Source organism: Schistocerca gregaria, chromosome 2 (assembly GCF_023897955.1).
Source record: "Schistocerca gregaria isolate iqSchGreg1 chromosome 2, iqSchGreg1.2, whole genome shotgun sequence".
Lineage (NCBI taxonomy): Eukaryota > Metazoa > Arthropoda > Insecta > Orthoptera > Acrididae > Schistocerca > Schistocerca gregaria.
Window position 1 is genome coordinate 117,464,245 of NC_064921.1, and position 23,005 is coordinate 117,487,249.

The following is a 23,005-nucleotide window of genomic DNA, read 5'->3' on the forward strand; positions in this document are numbered from 1 at the left end:
GACAGTTATGGTCTTACGTTTGGTAACGAAAGCAAGACTTGAGGACCTGTTCATAGTTGTCGACATAAGAAAAACCTTCTACATTTAAAATGGCGCGAGTTGTTCGAAATTATTGGTATGTACGAGACCCAAGAGGGGAAGACCAACAATCAAGAAATCTGATTAAAAGGCTCCAAGACGGGGGTGAAATTTTTCGCACCTAGTGTTGAATCTGTACATCGAAGAACTAATAAAGGAAATAAAAGAAAGTTTCAAGAGTAGGATTAAATTTCAGGGTTAAAAGATAGCAATGATAATATTCGCTAATGACCTTGCTATCTTCAGAGAAGGTGAGGGATATTTACAGGAGCTGCTGAATGGAATGACCAGTCTAATGAGCACACACTATGAATTGAGGATAAACCTAAGAAACACGAACGTGGAGAGAAGTAGCTGAAATGAGTTTAGCGATGAGCTTGACATTTAAAAAAGTCGTCTACGAAGTTCAGGTAGCCGGAGGCGGTGGTCTCGCGGTTCTAGGCGCGCAGTCCGGAACCGTGCGACTGCTACGGTCGCAGGTTCGAATCCTGCCTCGGGCATGGATGTGTGTGATGTCCTCAGGTTAGTTAGGTTTAAGTAGTTCTAAGTTCTGGGGGACTGATGACCACAGCAGTTGAGTCCCATAGTGCTCAGAGCCATTTGAACCATTTTTTTGAAATTCAGGTAATCTGCAACACTGGAAGCAAAATGACACATGACGGGTGAAGCAAGGATGTCATAAAAAGGAGAGTAGCACAACCAAAAAGGGCATTCCGGGCCAAGAGAAGTCTATTAGTGTCAAACTTAGTCCCCAATTCGAGATACAGATTTCTGAGGGCTTACATTTGAAGTACAACGTTATACGGTAGTGAATCACGGAGTGCGGGGAAACCGGAACAGAAGCGAATCGAAGTATTTGAGACGTGGGGCTAGAGGAGACTGTTGAAAATAAGGAAAGGAAAGAGGAGATTCTCCGTAGAATCGACGAAGAACGGGAAATTTGGAAAACACAGACAATAAGAAGGGACAGAAAGATAGGACATGTGTTAAGCCATCAAGGAATAGCTTCCATGTTACTAGAAGGAGCAGTAGAGGGTATAAAACTGTAGACGAAGACAGAGACTGGAATACGTCCAGTAAATAACTGAGGACTTACGGTGCAAGTAGTACTCTGAGGTGAAGAGATTGGCACAAGGCATGACTTCGTGATAGGCCGCATCAAACCAGTCAGAAGACGGATAAATAAAAAGAAACTTGTTACGACCAGCAACAGCTGCGATATGAACCTAACCCACATCTCTTTCTTTTTTTTTTAAATTCTGCGTTCTTAGATGTTATCTTACAATTAAATTTAAATTTTATAATCAGAATGAGAAACTTTCCCACTCTGCATAAAATATGACATTAATGTACATCTCCACATAATTGTATCAGAGGTAAGTATTACACCAAAAACTTCTTCAGTTTCCTACATAGACTGTGCAACTTAAGAATGTTTACCCTCAACCCATATTCCGTATTCACCAAACTGTCCATTCCATTCAACAGGTTCTGAAATTCCCCTTTCCTTTCACTGAGGACAGCAACGTCTCATGGAATATTGTCAATGATATAATTTCTTCCCGAATTTTAACCCCACTCCTGAACCTTTCTTTATTTCCGTCACCGCTTTTTCGGTGTATAGATTTAGCAACAGGGATGGAAGACCGATACATGCATCAAAACATTTTTTATCCGAACACTTCGTTTACATCCGAGCGTCTTCGTTTTCTACTTGTGGTATATTAGACAATTTACATAACCTTCACTTATTTCTCAGCGAATGTAGAATTTTTGCATCATTTTAAGTTAACGAAAACGTTTTACACAACGAAAAAGTGTATGAAAGTATCCTAATTTCTCTTAAGTTTTGCTTCTGTTATGAAGCGCGTCAGGAATTCTGATCTGGTGCCTTTACTTTTCCTAAAGCCGCACTGATTGTCAGATACTCAATCGCCCCGGCCTGTTATTGTTGTTAGTAGCTTTAATGCATTAGCTGTTAAACTCGTAGGACAGTTCGAGAGCTAATAACTCCGCCGAGATGTCCGCGGAGTGCTTATTATAGCTGTTAAGCTCGTCGCGCTAGTCTGAACGCTAACACCCCGAACAGTACTAGAAATTCCAGACATTCCTGCCTCGCTCCCCGGTGATTCATCAGCTCCGCGACGTATCTATCCTCCCCTCTCCCGGCAGCCGGCAATAAAGCGTTCGCCGAGTGTTTTGTGTATTTAATTAAGCTGACGGGAATTAGCCTCGCTCTCCGTAGCGTCGTCAGCTGGCGAGACACGAAGAGACAGCACGGCGGGTAAGCGGCGGCGGTGGCGTATCGGCGGAGGCGGTGACACGCGGGCGGGCAGAAATTTAATTTGTGCTTTGACGCGTCTACCGTGTGAGGGAAAGGTCGCCGGCGGGGGCGATAATTGCCATTCTTAATCAGCCGGAGGGCGCTTCTGGAGGCGGCGACAGCGGCGACGCTGGTGGGCGTGGGCGAGGAGCCGGGACCGTCGACCGGATCACGTTAATTAAGGGACCGCCGGCGCCATCTGTCGCACCACTGCGCGCTTCCAGCGCCGCGCAAAGTGTGACGCAGAACTCTAACGAGACTCTACCGCCTCGCGCTACTGTACGAACTTTTCTGTGCTCGTTACGTAATGTTTCTTAGACGACGTAATACCACATCCGCTGGGACATACAAGTTCGTAATATTGCTTACCAGAGAATGAAGCAAAAAATAAAATAATAAAAGGATTTGAAAAAAGAGGTCAAATGATCTGTGAATTCATATATTTAAAAACAAAATATAAAACATGGTAGAGAAACATTTGATGCTACTTCGAATGAGTCTCGAAATCACGTATATTTCTTCACGTATCTTTAGCCCCTCGAGTGCCAGGTCGTAAGTTCAGTCTTTAGGAAGACTCATTTGAAAATGTTACTGCTAATGACTCACCATATATACCAGAAGGGTGACAGAGAATGTCAAGAAGGTGCAGAGATCAGTCAACTTTCTGTGGGACATGTGTATTACATTTCATAAAAAGGAAGTCGTCGACATTCAAGACATGTTCAAAGCAAATCATTAACTTGCACCATGAAATCCGAATAAAAAATGGCGCGCCACCGTTATCACAAAGGTTTTTGTTGTTGTGGTCTTCAGTCCAGAGACTGGTTTGATGCAGCTCTCCATGCTACTCTATCTTGTGCAAGCTTCTTCATCCCCCCGTACCTACTGCAACCTACAACCTTCTGAATCTGTTCAGTATATTCGTCCCTTGGTCTCCCTCTGCGATTTTTACCCTCTGCGCTGCCCTCCAATACTAAATTGGTGATCCCTTGACGCCTCAGAATATGTCCTTCTTCTAGTCAAATTGCGCCACAAATTTCTCTTCTCCTCAATTCTAGTCAATACCTCCTCATTAGTTATGTGATCTACCAATCTAATCTTCAGCATTCTTCAGTAGCATCACACTTCTATTCTATTTTTGTCTAAACTATTTATCGTCCACGTTTCACTTCCATAGGTGGCTACACTCCATACAAATACTTTCAGAAAAGACTTCCTGACACTTGAATCTATTCTCGATGTTAACAAATTTCACTTCTTCTTTCCTTGCCATTTCCAGCCTACATTTTATATCCTCTCTACTTCGACCATCATCAGTTATTTTGCTCCCCAAATAGCAAAACTCATTTACTACTTTAAGCGTCTCATTTCCTAATCTAATTCCCTCAGCAGCACTCGATTTAATTCGACTATATTCCATTATCCTCGTTTTGCTTTTGTTGATGTTCATCTTATATCATCGTTTCAAGACACTGTCCATTCCGTTCAGCTGCTCTTCCAGGCCCTTATCTCTGACAGAAATACAATGTCATACGTGAACCTCAAAGTTTTTATTAATTTCCATGGATTTAAATTCCTACTCTGAATTTTTCTTTTGTTTCCTTTACTGCTTGCTCAGTATACAGATTGAATAACATCGGGGATACGCTACAGCCTGTCTCACTCCCTTCCAAACCACTGCTTCCCTTTCATGCCTTTCGACTATTATAACTGCCATCTGGTTTCTATACAAATTGTAAATAGCCCTCCGCTCCGTGTATTTTACCCCTGCCACCTTCAGAATTCGAAAGAGAGTATTCCAGTCAACATTGTCAAAAGCTTTCTCTAAGTCTACAAATGCTAGAAATGTAGGTTCGCCTTTCCTTAATCTAGCTTCTAAGATAAGTCGTACTGTCAGTATTGCCTCACGTCTTGCAACATTTCTGCAGAATCGAAATTGATTTTCCCGAGGTCGTCAGTTTTTCCATTCGTCTGTAAATAATCACAAAGCTTATCACCATCAACATCGAAGGCGCACTCCCTGGGAGTTACAAACAGTGTAAGACGTTCACCCACATAGATTTCGCATAGAATCATATCAGTGCAACAGGTTGATGAGGACTGATGGAATGTGATGGCCTGTAATCGAATGCGAAACAGTCTGTGGTGGGGAGTTTCGTGAAACTGCCTATCCTTCAAGGTGTAGCTGCACACAATGCGACAATATGCTTTATAGGTAGAAGAAAAACAAACGTCCGTATGCCAGAAGAAAAACAAACATCCAGAGGCTGAATTTCAGAAGTGGATCCAGATGGTATAAATTGCAACTCATATCTTTTCAGGGGGGAGGGGGTACTTTGCTCTAAATGAATATGATTTTTATACGCCAACCAGGAATGGAATGATGCAAAATTTTGAAAAGTTTTTCTAGTTGAGACGTAAATAATACTTGATTTCCTTGCATAATCACGCACACGAGAAACAATCGTAGGGGGGGAAGAGCACCTCCAACTTCTCGCAGCACAATAATTAACTTTCCAGCCAATTAACCATCTAGATTGACAGATGGCATGATTGTATACAAACGCGTTGAGGCACTGACGTTAGTCGAATTTGATACCGTTGTCTTGGTACTTCTAATTTCCAGAGTCCCTTTCATATGTATTTCCTCTTCAAATCGTGATTGGTAGTAGCTGAAAAGAAGTTAGTTACCGAAAAAATGGGGTAGATTTGTTCATCTCATCTACATATTTTCGTGCAGATTATGCAGTTTTTTGTGAATTGTCGAGTCAACACTTTGTCACATACGTCTTCCAATTCTGTATCACTGTTCGCAGTTATGCAGCCATCCATTACTTCACTTTCAACCACTGTAAGCCATGTCGCGCCTAATTTGATGTGCATAACGTAGTAGGCCACAATCATGCATCTCCTGTAAACTGACTCCAGCATTCTCGAAACACCAGTTTTTGTGAGAAGTGCGCATTGCCCTCCCCTGAACTTCCGTACATTTTTATGCATTAAACGGTCATATTGTTGTCGACTTACTCGGAATCTGTTCATTTTCTTTAATTTGCGCTGCGGATGATCTTCCATGTACGTAATTATGTTTAGTACCCGCTCCTCGGACAACGATTGTCCTATACTACGTTTCACTGGAGACAGGATTTGTGGCTTCCTGTCTGACAAGGATGACGAACTACATGCCTCGACACCTATTATCATCACTTCTACTTTTTAAGCACTTATCGTCATCATTTTGCTCCTCATGAACATAGTCTGCACAGTGGAGGGTACACGACACCACACTTTCCAGTAATTTATCTTTCACTACTAACACTTCTTTCTCACTCTTCCTTTGGAAAGGCACGACCGACTTCCTTCCTCATCCTTCCCTAATCCGATAGGACCGATGACCTGGCTGTCTGGACTCCTCCCTCAGTTCAATCAACCAACAGGTGACACTAGCCCAATAAATGATATTAATTGATATAGAGCCCACAGGAGTCTCTCGCTCTGCATCAACCAACATGGTTTACTATGTGGTAAATAATAGACGTGTCGCCGTGGTGTCGCCGTTATACAGCTGCGCTGCTGGCTATGACGTCGCTGATGCCCACTTCTTCGCAGTCTGTGGTAACGTTTTCGTCGAGCAACCACCTGGACGGCGTGGCGGTGGGAATTCCGTTAGCCCTATCCATTGCTAATCTTTTTATGGAGAAATTTGTAGAGTTGGAGTATTCACTAGCACATTAGTTTTATGATGGAAGTAGAGATAGATGGTTCAATGACCTTCCTTGACGTCCTCGTTCACCGGAAGACAAATGGACACCTCAGCCACAGCGAGTACGTACACACACGGATCTCTCTCTTAGCCAGCACAAACCGGCACAAAAAAGTGGCGTTCTGAACACCCTCGTCCACCCTGTTAAAGTCGTCTGGACGCTGAAAACCTGTCACTGGAGTTAAGTCATTTCCAAAAAGTCTTTCGAGAAAGCGGCTACAACCACCGCCAGGCATCGCAGGCTATTTATGGTGAGACACGCAGGAAAAACACCACCTAAGAACGAAGCAAGGAACTTGTGTGTTTGCCTTTCTCGGACACAGTGTCGGGAAAGATTAGCCGGCTGCTAAAGAGACACATCATCTCATCAGTGTTCAGACCGTCAGAAAAATGCAACAGCTCATGAAGCCTGTGAAGGACTATCTAGGGCTTAGAACACCTGGAGTGTACAAAATACCATGTCAGTGCCGCTGCTTCTGCTTCGGTCAAACAGTACGCGCTGTGGAGTAATGCCGATCGGAACAAAAGAGGTTCTTATGCCAACGCTGCCTGAAAAATCAGCCGTGGCGGAGCGACCTTTAGAAAATCGACACCGAGCGCGCTTTAGGAAATCGCACCCAATTTTACTCGAGGAAACATCTCTCATTAAGATGACGAAGTGATTCTGGAAAAGCGTCATAAAGGAAGCGGTATATATAAAAATGTCGGAAAACACCATCAGTAAGGACGGTGGTTTGCAACTCAGCACAGCCCGTAACTCGGCCGTCGCGTGGCTGTAGCGGACGCGAAGGATGTGGGACGAAAATGTTACAATATTTGGCGAGGAAGAGGGGACCAGTGACGTCAGATCCAGCAGCGTTGCAGTGTAACGGTGAGACAGCAGCGCCACGACAGTCATTTACCATTTGACAACGGCGGAGGAGAGCTCGGTCGAAAGCTGGTGGTTTTTTAGCCACCTGACGCTGTTGGAAGTCCGAGAATATTTTATTAATATCACGTATTGTTATATACATTGAAGAGAACTGTGTAACAGTTGAAATCTAGATCTACTGTTATAAAATGACGGATTTCGTGGTTTACTGCTGCTCTTTTCTCTGTTATCTATTTTCAACGATCTCTGCGCCCAAGAGGATTATAAGGATTCCAGTCCAGTTAAACGAATATGCTAATTAAAGTTATCCATGTTACAGTAGCGTACCTACCTAAGTGGCCGTTTGATACTTTCCAGTGCTGCAGTTTCCCAGACTATAGAGAATACGTTATCTTACAGCTGCGTCAGGGCACCCTCAGTCTAGCCCTGCCGTCAACTATTCCGCCCCTTCGAAGCACCCCCGTCGCTGGTGGGGAGCGCGCCAGTTTCTCTTTCAGTGGCGCGCAAATTGCGCTAATGGGATGACGAGACCCGAGCTCGTTGCGTCCTTCGTCAGCGGCGATGTCTGCGCGGCTACAACAACGTTAGCGGGCGTCGCAGTCGCTGGGGCCCTCCCGCAGCACGAACCCCTAACTGATATTTTATCGTCGGAGGCAGAGGGGGAGACATTTCGCCTCGCTGAGGTCTTTCTTTATTAGCGGCCTGCGGACCTCCTGCGAGAGACATATACAGCATATTTACGACGTCCGCACAGGCCTTTGTGTGTCTCCCTCCCTCCCTCCCTCCCTCCAGCTCTTGCTCTCGCTCTCTCTCTTCCTTTCCTCCCCTTCTCCTCTTTCCGTTATCATCTCATTTTCCGACTTCCTTTACAATACTCTCTTTCGAGTAGCCATAAACAGTTGACGAATTGCAAAGCAAGGAAACGTAGTGATCATAACTTTCTTGTATTTCTTCCACGAACAATTTTATGATTCCGCATCAGTTTTTCTAATTAATTTACTGGTATAACCCAAATCTACATGAGCTAAGTTTCCTGCTCTCCCGCTCTAGGTTCAACGACGTTATTCGCTCTTGACATTCCTAGAGTTTACATCTTAGTCAATTTCTTTTCTTTTTCGACATTCGTGTACTACTGAGTGATGGCTGCTTTACTTTGCAAGCGCATTACATATGAGCTGATCAGGACTGGCCGGGTGTGCGCGTTAGAAATCAATCGTTGATTATAAGCTTTTTATAACTGAATTACTTTTAAAAACTGGAGAAGAGGACGTTTGTTGGAGAAGACCTAGACACACGGGAAGATTACGAATGCACTGCATCATTCTGAGATAGATATTCAGAAATCAGATATTGGATTCTAAAGCGTACTTATGATCAGATATAGACTCAGACCATCAATCAGTAATAACCAAGGATAAAGCTTACGAAAACCGCCTGAAGGAATCCATGTGAAGAGCACTGGGGTACTGAATGACTGAAGTATGAAATCCTGAACAGGGATGGACATAGCTAAAAAGAGCAAACTCAGAAGTAAGAAAACTAAGGGTACAAACAATGTAACTGAGAAGAAATCTCCGGTAACAGAAGAAATACTGCAGTTGATAGACGAAAGAAGGAAGTACTAAAATATTCAGGAAAAGTCGGAAATACAGCAATATAACACAAAAATTAAATACGAAGTGCAGGAAAGCCAAGGCGAAGTGGCTCCAAGAAAAATAGGGCAGAAATTGAAAAAGAAGTGGTTGTCAGAATTACTGATTCAGCATATAGAACTGTGAAACCAAAAGCAAGAGTGGCAACATTAAGAGTGCCATAGGAATTCCTTTTATATCTCACAGGAAAGAGAGAGAGAGTGGATTAGTGAAAAGAGAACCTTGAAGGCCTCCACGAGAGATAGGAACTGTCTGATGTGATAGAAAAGGAAATCGAAGTCTGTAATGAAAGACATAAAGAGATCCATTATTACAGTCAACTTTAACAGAGCACTGGAAGACTTGCTGTCAAGTAAGTTATAATGCATCGTTAACAATCTTACTGAAGTGCGACATTTATCATACAATATATTTAACAAGTCATGCATCCAAACTGCTGACAAGAATAACACACGTAAGAATGGAAAAGGAAATTGAGGTTTTGTTAAATGACGATCAGTCTGGACTAGGAAATGGTAAAGGCGCCATACAGATAGCTCTGAGGTTGCAATTGATAATGGCAGCAAGACATAGGAAATATCAGGACTGTTCATAGGCTTTGTCGATATAGAGCAACGTAAAATAGCGGAAGATGTTCGAAATTCTGAGAAAAATAAGGTGTTAACTACAAGAATAATGGGTAATATTCAATATTTACACCAAGACGGAGAAATAAGAACCGAAGATTAAAAAAAGAAGTGCCCGTATTAAAATGTGTGTAAGCCAAGGATTGAATTTTGCCCATTGACAAGTCTATACATCGAGGAAACGATGATGGGAATAAAATAAACATTCAGGACTGGGATTGAAGTTCATGGTGTAAGAATACCAATGACAAGAATCGCTGGTCACATTGCTGTTCGGTGAAAGTGTGTTAAATGGAATGAACAGTCCAATGGATTGAGAGTAAACCAATGAAAAGCCAAAGTAATTAGGAACAGCGGGAATGAGATTAGCGATAAACATAACTTCAAAAACAGGGAAGACATAGTGGTCCGAAGAGTCTGGTACCTTGGAACCGAAATGACGTGTGACGGCCGATGCAAAGACGACATAGAAACCAGATTACCAAAGGCAAATAGGTCATACCTGGGTAAAAGAATTTTTCTATTACTAAACATTGACTTTAATTCAAAAAATAAACTTCTGAAAATTTACGTAAGGAGCACAGCATTACATAGAAGTGTATCGTGGACTGTGAGAAAACCGGAAAAGAAGAGAATGGAAGCGATTTAGAAGTGTTTCTGTAGAAGGACGATGAAAATTAATAGGACAGATGAGGTCGTCTGCAGGACCGGACAACTTTGGGCTGAATAAGGGATGGGATCCGACACGCGTGCTAAAACATGTAATAGCTGTCATGGTTCTATATGCAGCTGTAGAAGTTAAAAATGGGAGAAGACAGAGACTGAACTATATCTAAGTAATAGAGGACGTAGGGTGCTAATGCTACTTTAGGATGAAAAGCTTGACCCATGAGTGGAAAACGTAGCGGGTGCATCAAATCAGTCACAAAATGGATAACTGCGAGGAAACACTGGTTAGAAAAGATGCAGAATCATAGAACATGTCTTAACATTTCAGGAAATAAGTACCATGATATCTACATCTACATGATTACTCTCCAATTCATATTTAAGAGCTTGGCAGAGGGTTCATCGAACCACAACCATACTATCTCTCTACCATTCCACTCCCGAACAGCGCGTGGGCAAAACGAACACCCAAACCTTTCTGTTCGAGCTCTGATTTCTCTTATTTTATTTTGATGATCATTCCTACCTATGTAGGTTGAGCTCAACAAAATATTTTCGCATTCGGAGGATAAAGTTGGTGACTGAAATTTCGTAAATAGATCTCGACGTGACGAAAAACGTATTTGCTTTAATGACTTCCATCCCAACTCGCGTATCATATCTGCCACACTCTCTCCCCTATTACGAGATAATACAAAACGAGCTGCCCTTTTTTGCATCCTCTCGATGTCCTCCGTCAAACCCACCTGGGAAGGACCCCACAATGCGCAGCAATATTCTAACAGAGGACGAACGAGTGTAGTGTAAGCCGTTTCTTTAGTGGACTTGTTGCATCTCCTAAGTGTCCTGCCAATGAAACGCAACCATTGGCTCGTCTTCCTCACAATATTATCTATGTGTTCTTTCCAACTGAAGTTGTTCGTAATTTTAACACCCAGGTACTTAGTTGAATTGACAGCCTTGAGAATTGTACTATTTATCGAGTAATCGAATTCCAACGGATTTCTTTTGGAACTCACGTGGATCACCTCACACTTTTCGTTATTTAGCGTCAACTGCCACCTGCCACACCATACAGCAATCTTTTCTAGATCGCTTTGCAACTGATACTGGTCTTCGGATGACCTTACTAGACGGTAAATTACAGCATAATCTGCGAACAACCTAAGAGAACTGCTCAGATTGTCACCCAGGTCATTTATACAGATCAGGAACAGCAGAGGTCCCAGGACGCTTCCCTGGGGAACACCTGATATCACTTCAGTTTTAATCGATGATTTGCCGTCTATTACTACGAATTGCGACCTTCCTGACAGGAAATCACGAATCCAGTCGCACAATTGAGACGATACCCCATAGGCCGGCAGGGAATAGTACAGGGTAAACAGTTGTAGGGAAGACAACGATTGGAAAATTTACAGCAAATAATTGAGCACATTGTGCGCTACTCTGAGATGAAAAGATTGTTACTGGTGCGTTAATTGTTGCTGGTCACAATTAATATCCTTGGACGTCTACTGTCGCACCTGATTTCGTGACTTATTATATCCGGAGATTGGTACCGCTACGGAATTTCGAAACACTTCAAAGTCAGCAGAAAAGTGTAATATTAATTCTGGAAATTTGCTGTGTTGGGGGATTTAGAGCTTGAAGGCATGTACAACACATTTAATGCTAATTCAGCGACATTTGGCATTTGTGTCACAGTTTTTAGATGAAACAGTAATAAATCTTCATTTTGCAGTACGCCAAGCCTATATCTCTCTTCTCACTGTTCTCCATCACAGCTTACTCAGAAAACCTCCTAAATTTGAGTCACTGTGTCCTACTAAAGTTTAGTAGCAGTCATAGGTAATTAACTCCTACTGGTATTCGCGCTTTTGTTTTGACCCGCTATGGTAGCCGAGCGCGCTAATGCGCTGCTTCCTGGACTCGGGTAGGCGCGCCAGCCCCGGATCGAATCCGTCCGGCGGATTAACGACGAGGGCTGGTGTGTTGGCCAGCACGGATGTGGTTTTTAGGCGGTCTTCCACATCCCGCTAGGTGAATACCGGGCTGGTCCCCACGTTCCGCCTCAGTTACATGCGTCGCAAATATTTGAAACAAGCCCGCACTATTTCACGATTTATACTAGACACAGGAAGTAACTGTGGTCTAGGGGTAGAGTTTTTGACTCATAATAAAAACGTCTTCGGCCCCAGGTTCGATCCCCGCAACTGCCTAAATTTTGATAAATAATCAGGATTGGCGGCCGAAGACTTCCAGCATAAGAAGTCAGCCTCATTCTGCCAACGGTCTTGTCAAGGAGGGCGGAGGAGCGGATAGACGTTCAGGGCACTCTCTTGTCCAAGGGGTGGGAAATTGCCCCTAAAGGCGGAGGAATCAGCAATGATCAACGACATGAGGATGCAGAAGGCAATGGAAACCACTGCATTAAAGACACGTAACGTGTATCCACAGGACATGTGGCCTGTAGTTGAAGAAGTGTCATTATGATCTCTCCATTGGCAAAAGATTCCGGAATAGACCCCCATTCGGGTCTCCGGGAGGGGACTGCCAAGTGGGAGGTTACCATGAGAAAAAGATTTAATAATCAACGAAAGGATAACGTTCTACGAGTCGGGACGTGGAATGTCAGAATCTTGAACGTGGTAGGGAAACTAGAAAATCTGAAAAGGGAAATGCATAGTCTAAATCTAGATACAGTAGAGGTCAGTGAAGTGAAGTGGAAGGAAGACAAGGATTTCTGGTCAGATGAGTGTCGGGTAATATCAACAGCAGCAGAAAATGGCATAATAGGTGTAGGATTCGTTATGAATAGGAAGGTAGGGCAGAGGGTGTGTTACTGTGAACAGTTCAGTGACCGGGTTGTTCTACTCAGAATCGACAGCAGACCAACACCGAAAACGATAGTTCAGGTATACATGCCGACGTCGCAAGCTGAAGATGAACAGATAGAGAAAGTGTATGAGGATATTGAAAGGGTAATGCAGTATGTAAACGGGAACGAAAATCTAATAGTCATGGGCGACTGGAATGCAGTTGTAGGGAAAGGAGTAGAAGAAAAGCTTACAGGAGAGTATGAGCTTGGGACAAGGAATGAAAGAGGAGAAAGACTAATTGAGTTCTGTAACAAGTTTCAGCTAGTAATAGAGAATACCCTGTTCAAGAATCACAAGAGGAGGAGGTATACTTGGAAAAGGCCGGGAGATACGGGAAGATTTCAATTAGATTACATCATGGTCAGACAGAGATTCCGAAATCAGATACTGGATTGTAAGGCGTACCCAGGAACAGATATAGACTCAGATCACAATATAGTAGTGATTAAGAGTAGGCTGAAGTTGAAGACATTAGTCAGGAAAAATCAATACGCAAAGAAGTGGGATCCGGAAGTTCTAAGGAATGACGAGATACGTTTGAAGTTCTCTAACGCTATAGATACAGCAATTAGGAATATCGGAGTAGGCAGCACAGTTGAAGAGGAATGGACATCTCTAAAAAGGGCCATCACAGAAGTTGGGAAGGAAAACATAGATACAAAGAAGGTAGCTGCGAAGAAACCATGGGTAACAGAAAAAATACTTCAGTTGATTGATGAAAGGAGGAAGTACAAACATGTTCCGGAAAATCAGGAATACAGAAATACAAGTCGCTGAGGAATGAAATAAATAGGAAGTGCAGGGAAGCTAAGACGAAATGGCTGCAGGAAAAATGTGAAGACATCGAAAAAGATATGACTGTCGGAAGGACAGACTCAGCATACAGGAAAGTCAAAACAACCTTTGGTGACATTAAAAGCAACGGTGGTAACATTAGAGGACTTACGGTCAAATAAGGCAGAAGGGATAGATAACATTCCATCAGAATTTCTAAAATCATTAGGGGAAGTGGCAACAAAACGACTATTCACGTTGGTGTGTAGAATATATGAGTCTGGCGACATACCATCTGACTTTCGGAAAAGCATCATCCACACAATTCCGAAGACGGCAAGAGCTGACAAGTGCGAGAATTATGGCACAATCAGCTTAACAGCTCATGCATCGAAGCTGCTTACAAGAATAATAAACAGAAGAATGAAAAAGAAAATTGAGAATTCGCTAGGTGACGATCAGTTTGGCTTTAGGAAAAGTAAAGGCACGAGAGAGGCAATTCTGACGTTACGGCTAATAATGGAAGCAAGGCTAAAGAAAAATCAAGACACGTTCATATGATTTGTCCACCTGGAAAAAGCGCTCGACAATATAAAATGGTGCAAGCTGTTGGAGATACTGAAAAAAGTAGGGGTAAGCTATAGGGAGAGACGGGTCATATACAATATGTACAACAACCAAGAGGGAATAATGAGAGTGGACGATCAAGAATGAAGTGCTCGTATTAAGAAGGGTGTAAGACAAGACTGTAGCCTTTCGCCCCTACTCTTCAATCTGTACATGGAGGAAGCAATGATGGAAATAAAAGAAAGGTTCAGGAGTGGAATTAAAATACAAGGTGAAAGGATATCAATGATACGATTCGCTGATGACATTGCTGTCCTGAGTGAAAGTGAAGAAGAATTAAATGATCTGCTGAACGGAATAAACAGTCTAATGAGTGCACAGTATGGTCTGAGAGTAAATCGGAGAAAGACGAAGGTGATGAGAAGTAGTAGAAATGAGAACAGCGAGAAACTTAACATCAGGATTGATGGTCACGACGTCAATGAAGTTAAGGAATTCTGCTACCTAGGCAGTAAAATAACCAATGACGGACGGAGCAAGGAAGACATCAAAAGCAGACTCGCTATGGCAAAAAAGGCATTTCTGGCCAAGAGAAGTCTACTAATATCAAATACCGGCCTTAATTTGAGGAAGAAATTTCTGAGGATGTACGTCTGGAGTACAGAATTGTATAGTAGTGAAATATGGACTGTGGGAATAACGGAACAGAAGAGAATCGAAGCATTTGAGATGTGGTGCTATAGACGAATGTTGAAAATTAGGTGGACTGATAAGGTAAGGAATGAGGAGGTTCTACGCAGAATCGGAGAGGAAAGGAATATGTGGAAAACACTGATAAGGAGACGGGACAGGATGATAGGACATCTGCTAAGACATGAGGGAATGACTTCCATGGTACTAGAGGGAACTGCAGAGGGCAAAAACTGTAGAGGAAGACAGGGATTGGAATACGTCAAGCAAATAATTGAGGACGTAGGTTGCAAGTGCTACTCTGCGATGAAGATGTTAGCACAGGAAAGGAATTCGTGGCGGGCCGCATCAAACCAGTCAGTAGACTGATGACCAAAAACTATACACAGACAGTTGTGGGTACACTGATTCCGTCCTGAGGAGTACAGGGTGGCGGCAGGACGGGCATCCGGCCATCCCTAATACGTTGTAACCACGCCGACTCTGCAATCGCTGCGGGACTATGGCGTGAGCGAAAGAAAGAAAGAAAGAATTCGCGCTTTTGTCCTGATTGCTATCACTTCTAATTTAGCATAATAGTTCGACTCATGACGGTTCAATTTTTTTATGTTCATCCATTCTTTTATGTTTCAGATATAGTTTTATTAACTGCTCATGGATTCAGCATCGGTAACGCAGCAAGAGGCTCCTGCAGGAGTTCCGACGCCGCGTGTCGGCTATGTTAATCACCCGTAACAGGGCGCCACGGCTCGCCGTCTGCAGTGGGCGTCTGTTATCGGTAACTGTCTCAAGCTAATGGAACGTAACGCCCGATAAAGTCACCCGGTGCTGTCGGGAGTGCTGAAATATCTCTCTCCTACAGTGCCATGCAGCCTGCTCCTGGAAGAGGTTATGACTTCGATTCGTTCCAGAGCAGCGTAGCACTTCTGAATAATACATTTTGCTTTATTGGATGAAACGTACCTGCCACTCTTAAGGCACCAGTTTAACTACTGCGAAAATAAGGTGAAATATTCTCACCACTGAGCTGAAATAACGAGTCAATTTTTTTTCTCTCTCTCTAAATGACGCACTTCTGAACGTGCCCACATCCGTATATGGAATGTTGACAACGTTTAAAAACCTGGACAAGCAGAAATAAAATGTACGAACATTGCAACTGCACTGATTTACTCCTCACACATCTTGTTTCTGTCGTATCATAGATTTGGTGAAAAATTCTTCTTTCTCCATGAATCATTGTCAAAATGTTCCTCTTTTGATAGTGACGGAAATGTGCTCATGTAAGCCAGCAAAGAAAATATTTCGAGAGGTGCCATACCTCTCGGTTTCAAAATGTTGTCAGTGATGTCTTATCTTGGCAATACACTCATGAGAATAAAAATATCGTCCAACTACATGTGTGTGTGGAAAATATTTTCAGTGAAAAATGTTGAATATTTTATTACTGCTTAAACGGCACTTAATTTTTCATCTATATTAGATCAACGCAATTTTATGAACACTTACCAACAGATTCCAACCATAGACAGCAATTCTGAGAGGTTTTCAAACTTCCCTTCTGTGGCTGCTATCATAACTTCGTTTGACTAAAACCAGTTGAATACACATATTGCTTCAAATACTAGAATACGTATCTGTCAAAGTGTTGTTGTTCCACTCGCCTTCATACATTTTAGTTTTCCCAATGCGATAACGCCATTGACGAGTGTTCATTGCCTACAGTAAATTTCATTGACGTTTGTAAACTGACGTAGTTAAATCGCATTTGATTTAAAATAACCAATCTGATCACAAGTACAATGAATTGTGAAACGCTCCAAACAGTATTACTTCATTCTCGCAGAATTAACCGAATGCAGCGTTCGCTTTTTAGGTGTATTTAACTACATACTTTACTGTTTAATATTCTAAACCCTCTCAGTGTTCTTATATGTGATTTCATTTTAAAGCTGTACTCCATGTTGGTCACTTTCTAGAAAAGTAACTCAGCTTGTTGATTGAGCTCTGTATTTCTTTACTTTCGAAAATGATGGAACTGAATCCTTATCAACCTTCACTATATTTGTATCGCCTTTCCTTGGTAATAGATTAACCAAAATGAAGAATGGCATTCGAGTTCCTAAGAAACCTCGAAGAATACGATGACTTAAATAAAATATATTTACTGTACAGATCAGTACCTGCTGATCAATTTGGCAGTTAACTTAAGTAAGCTGGATCGTAATTTGAAAACCAGAAAGGAAATGGTAGTACTGTAACACCAAATTTCAGCCTATCCGTGTTACTATAATTATGCTTCACTATTATTATTATTATTATTATTATCATTATTATATTGTGACTCCTACCATTCTAATGTAGTAGAATGGTTTTCAAGTTTTATATACCTGAAGTTTGGCTTTATGCTTTTGTTGATATCTGAAAATTGGAAATCACACTTGTTTTATATTGAATTTATTGAATTTAAAGCAAGAACGTCGCGCCGATTTAAAGTACGAACAGTCGTTCATTACAAAAACTGCAATGGCTCATCTACGGGGCTATGAGGAGCAGTCTAACGTAAAGGCTTCCACGGGCAGTGTCAGATTGAAAAAAATAAGTCACTTGTGCGTACAGCCGTGTTGTTTTGAAAATCTTGTGGTCTTATATCCAAGAAGATTTTTTACGAACCTAATGGAGAACTCACAGAGGTACACTCTAACTAAACATCAATTAAATTAGCAAGTTAATCAGTGGGTATAAACAACCTAGAAATATCATAACAACATTGATACTCATATTGCCTGATATACATATTGTAATTGGGCAAGTAAGCGTTATCACAGATAAGTATAAACAGTAATATACAAATACGATGCGAGAAAATAAAATTTTGTGGAAAGAACATGTGAAGATGAAAGTATCTGATAGACAGGAATAAAATATTGTAGCTTCGCACCGGATTGGGTTACGAAATGGGTTCTCAGAGGGTAGTGTGCTACCAATTGTGCCAAGCAAGTGTGCCCCTTATGGACCTGGACCTGAAAGTTTGAATTTATCTCTAGCTTATTTTCACATCTTCAGTATTCCCCACAGGATCAAATTTTCCTTTGGGCACATGATTCAGAAAGAACATTCTTTATCTGTTGGTGAAAGAATAAAGGGCCACAGTCAATAAGATAGGAAAAGTTTATGGCCAGTCAGCCCATTAAGCTAGATTAAAATCATAAACATGTTACTTGTGTTGTTAACTGTGTAATCGAGTACAAAATAAACCCGAAAATAAAGGTTTCCAGATGTAAGTGTCGCAATCAGTCAACCTTTTGGAATAAATAACACAATTAGAATTGGAATACTATATTTAAAGGCCATGGCTCTTTCTGTACTGTGCCAAACCAAAACTACTCTATCAAAAAAATTTCCCCCAATTATGAATGATGCGAGATTGTATTCGCATTGCGCAGTTGACCATTATGTACCAGACGTAAAGTATGTAAACAAACATTCGTTGGCAAATCATTAAGTTCTCAGTACGTAATATCCAAAAGACGTACTTGATGATTTCTGTTAGAGTGTTTAATACATGTTGTGCAGTGAAAGTTCACTGTTACAATCAGAGGCAAGATGAATGACGAGAAATCCGACGAATAAAGATAAAAAAGTTACTTAACGTCAACTCTCAAAAAGAAGAAGCAGAAGAAGAAGAAGAAGAAGGAAAAGGACCCTGCCGTATATGTCAACACACAGACGGAGATACTTGTATGATGCCACAAGAGGAAATAAATGAAGAAAAAGTGTAGATATTTGTTTTCATTTACTGGCGTGGTGTTACATACGATGCATTTGCTCGTCGTACTCGAGGAATAATCTATCATCTGGAAAGAGATGAGAAGCGAAAGCCATGGCCCTGAAATAAATTATTGCTATTTAAATTTTACTCTATTATTGCAGCCATAGCTCTTCTTTCTAAAACTACTTTTTTTATACAAGGCCCTGAAGTATTTCGTAGTCGCTGCAAGAGTACATGCGGGAGAACACTCCTATGGATTAGAGCACAAATGGGAAGCACCTGACCCATTTTCCTCTCTCTTGTTCCTTATTTGCACTTATTCTAATGTTTTCATGATTCAACCAATTAACGTCCTTTAAATTTGTGGCCGGCTGCTCGTACTGTCGTCACAGTCGTCAGTTAACTTCAGGTAGTGAAGTCGCGTGTGTGTGCTGTGTCTATAGACGATATAAACTTTGTACTTTGTGTGTGCTGTGTCTATAGACGGTATAAACTTTGTACTGTGTGTATCAGTATTTGCTGATTGTGTGTCGTATTTTCCGAGGCGGATATTGCGGAATAGTTCGACCTAACTGAGCTAGAAGAACAACCTTGAGACCACATTCGGGTTGGTCTGTTTATTACACCAACCGCCATTAATTTGCTGTGCGGGTTAAACCTGAGTCCGGTTCACCTCCCTGTCTCGCAAACAAGCACGATGAGCGCTAAGCCATACGGAAAGTTTTAATTTTTGTTTGTTTTAGTAAATTACAGCGTGCGGTACCTCATGACGATATTTGTATCGTCCCTGTTTTTCGCGGCTGCACATTAAACTATATATAAAATAAAGAAAAGGTTAATGTAGACTGAATAGTAATAATGCTAATGTACTACTACCACTACTAATAATAATACTAATATTTTTGTATCTCTCAAAAATGTTAGATGATGCACTGTGAATTGATTTTACAGCGACGGGAATATAAAAAATGAGGTGGCTCAGAAGACATTGAAATAGTAGAGTCTGAGCTTCCAGCTCGCAGGACTTTGGAATGTTAAAACTGAGGTTACCCCAGCGTCTTTAGTGCCTTGGATCAATACCACATGACACCCTGTGTGTAATCCCAAGATGTTGCAAAAACAGTGAAATACAAGATATAATACTGTTAGAAACACTCATTCCCTTGCGTAAAGGACTGCCTATATCGCCAGGTCTGTTTTGGGAGAGGGTGGAAGTAGCCTGGAGATTACTTTATGGATCCAGTGAGACAAATATTTTAATGACTGTGGCCCACAAGTTGCAGTAGCTTGTTCGGTGCAGCTCATAGGTGATAACAGTATCTAATATATAATTTGAACAGAAATAATAAAACACTTGCTGCAGTACCGTACTGAAACAACTAAAAAGAGGAGCCCACAACGTTCGGGTTACGGAATTACTTCAAACTTTGTACACTTTTAGCAGTCCATTAGGACAATATAATGTGCAAGTAGTAAGGCGATTTAGAGAAAGTCGAAAAGAAATATTTATATGTCCGTGTTGTACCGATGTGTTGCGATCTTGAGCTCGAGGTGGCGACGATTATGTGGTTAGCATCTATGCTCTGTAATCGGTGTACCGTTGGATCGAGTCCCGCGTATTTATGCATCTTACAACACTAGTCAAATTATTTCGTACATATTGCATTTGCAACGTAATATGATGAAAAGTCATTTGTATTTGCATGATATTTTATTGAACTTCCCGTATTATTCAATTGTTTTCTAATTTTTATTATAAAAACGAATATTACATTTATAAATGACAAGTACCACGAACCTACTACGGTGTCGTAGCAGGCGGAGAGGTGATACTCCGACGTGGTGCGTCCCCGGGTGGCGGATAGGGGTGTCCTCACCAGCTTGCCGGCGGATATGAGTGAAATAAAATAGCTCTCGCGGACCAAACACTCAACCTCTATGGTTCACAACCATAGTTGTAATTCGGAGCTTGCTCTATCCAAGACTCAATGCCTTCGATAGTCAAATATGGACGGAAATCTTTTAAGAAAATCTCCACCACTTGGCACTACCCAAGGAAGACTGCACTCGGATACGGTGGGCAGTCACTTAAAAGATAAGTTGGATGAGTCGGAGCATCTAGAAATACCCAAGACAGGCCAAAGACCGAAACAGAAATTAAAAATGAAACAAATAAATTATTTAGCAACATTTAACATTAACTCCCTGGCACAAGTAGGAAAATTGAAAATTCTAACTAATGAACTAGACAAACAAGGGATCCTAATAGCAGGACTACAAGTGATGAGGAAATCGGACCAGGTGCCCATGGAATCTCAAGGTTATAGAATATACAAAGGCATCCCGGGAGAAAGAGTGTACGGGATTCATAGTCAACTTAAAAATAATTGATTCGATAACAGATTTCCAGGCCCAATCAACTAGGCTCACGACGCTGACAGGAAAAGCATCAAATAAAATCTATACAATAATTAACGCCAATGCTCCCACGAATGGTAAAAACAATAGGAGAAAAACCAGAGAAGAGACGGATGAATTCTTTGACCTACCAGATCAAACAGTGACAAATATAAACAAAAATCATAGTAAAATTTTAATAGGTGATTTGAATGCACAACTGGGCAATGAAAAGAGATACAGAGACATAATAGGAAAATGGCCACCTCAAAAACGAACCAATAAAAATGGTATAAGATTAGCAGAATTCTGTAGAAACCATAACATGATATCAAAATCGACCTATTTTATGAGAATACCCAATAAACTAAAGACATGGAAACACCCAGATTGGAAAAAGGGGGAATGGCAATTAGATCACGTCTGTATGGACAAAAATTACCATAAAGAAATCCAAAATGTTAAAGTACTTAGAGGAATAGGCATGGGGTCAGACCATTACATGGTGAAAATCAAATGTATATTCACACCTGCAAAGAAACCAAAATCCAAATTTAAAATGAGAAAAATATATGACCCTCATAAACTAATAAACAATGATCAATATAAAGAACTAACTCAAAAAATTGAGAAACTGATAAGTTAGAAGAGATAGTCCTGAAACTAAAAGAAATAGCCGAAAAAATTGCCCCACCAAACCCAAGGAAAAAGCATCAATGGTGGAATGAGGAATGCGATTAAGCATTTGAAAATAGGCACCAAGCATGGTTAAATCATCAAAGCCAGAAAACAGAGAAATCACATGAAGAATTGACTAAACAAAGAAAACTAACTCAAAAAACAATCAGAAGTACTAAAAGACAATATCAAAAGAGCATTATTCAACAAATAGAAATAGATCATAAAAAGACAAATTCAAGGGATTATTATAAAATATTTAGTAAACAACTTCAAAAATGTGAACCACCAACACTCATGCTAAAAGATACAACCGGAAAAATAGCACACAACAATTAAGATAATGCCCAAATTCTAGCAGATGCATTCGATCAACTACTGAATGGTGAAGAACCAAAAGAACGGCTTCATATAAACACAGAAACGCCCATTAAAACTTCAACAGAATACATTGGTCCACCAAACATTAATGAAGTAAATCAAGCCATTAAAGAATTGAAAAATTATAAAGCTAGTGGCGAAGACCAAACACTTGCAGAGCTGTGGAAAAATGCATCAGAATCAAGTAAAGAATCACTTCACCAAAGTTTAATTAAAATGTGGAATGATGAAACATTGCCGGAACATTGGACAACAGCAGTGATACACCCTCTACACAAGAAAGGAGATAGAACTAATCCGAACAACTATAGAGGAACCTCTCTCTTGGATTGTACATATAAAATATTTTCTAGAATAATTTATAATCGATGCAAAGGTGATCTGGAAAAAGAATTAGGGGATTACCAAGGAGGATTTCGACCATGGCGCAGCTGTCCAGAACAAATCATAACACTAAAATTGGTAATGGATATTTACAAAAGAAGACAGAAACAAATGATTATAACTTTCGTGGACTTTAAAAAAGCATATGATAGTATTCACAGACCTTCAATGTTGAAAATACTACGAAATCTTGGATTACATCCTAAACTAGTGAAGATGATAAGCTTAACTTTAACAAATACTAAATCAGAGGTGAAGTTCAGAAGTGAAATGTCTGAACCCTTCACAATTAAACCAGGACTAAGACAAGGTGATGTATTATCACCCCTTCTGTTCAACTGTACTCTGGAATATTTAATGAGAGAATGGTATAAAGAAAATAAAAAAATATAAAAATTGGTTACAATAAAGACAAAATTAGCCTAAATTGTTTGGGATTTGCAGATGATCTGGCACTGCTAGCCAACAACATTGAAGAGGCTAGGGATCAACTCACAA